Here is a 968-nt window from a genome sequence, read left to right on the forward strand (position 1 = left end):
ACCAAACTGCAAGGAATGTGTCCAGTTGGGTTTTGGATGTTTCCAGAGAAGGAGACTCCACAACCTCTCTGGGCAGCCTGTTCCAGTGCTCTGGCACCTTCAAAGTAAAGAAGTTTATCCTTATGTTCAGATGGAACCTCCAATCTGTGCCTGTTGCCCCTCATCCTATAATTGGGCACCACTGAAAGGAGTCTGGTCTCATCCTCTTGACACCCAACCTTGGGATATTCATAAGCATTGATGAGATCCCCTCTCAGCCTTGTCTTCTCCAGGCTGAACAGACCCAGCTCTTTCAGTCTCTTCTCATGAGAAAGGTGTTCTAGACTCCTAATCATCTTCATAACGTGGATATACACTGCACATGCTCAGAACATCTCTTGTGTGCTAGGTGAAGGGCCAGAGCACATGACTATTTAGTTGGGTTTTTTTTTACTCTCTTCCCCATTGTAATCAAGAGATTTTATATGCATTTATAGAAATGACACCATTTGTATTGATGAGGGTGGAACATGGCAAGTGTCTACCCATCCACAAAGCATGAAAAAGGGAGAAAGAGCACTGAGATCAGTTCCTTGTATTCTGTGCCCCCAAAGGGCAGCTTTGCAGTCTGCACGTAAGCCATTTCACCAAGCCCTGCATAGCTTCATGCATTTGGGTTTATTTGATTAGGCAGTGTGCAGTCAAGTCACATGCATTTTAGAAGGCAAAAGAAACAACACTATATGGTTTATAATACAATCTGAGACACTGTTACGGTGGTGATCAATGTAGTGCATAGTGGCATGTTGTGTCTGTCTGACAATAAAAATTATTTACAATAATTAACAGATTCCATCAAGCTGATCCAGCTGTGCCGAAGGAGGGAGTGGGAGAGATTTCAGCTGCTTGTTCATTGGCTTTTGCATGAGCACATTTAGGAATGACAATAAGCATCTATTTTTTTTCTCTTTTGGCACAGGTATGGGCCA

Source organism: Nesoenas mayeri, assembly GCF_963082525.1.
Source record: "Nesoenas mayeri genome assembly, chromosome: 1".
Taxonomy (NCBI): domain Eukaryota; kingdom Metazoa; phylum Chordata; class Aves; order Columbiformes; family Columbidae; genus Nesoenas; species Nesoenas mayeri.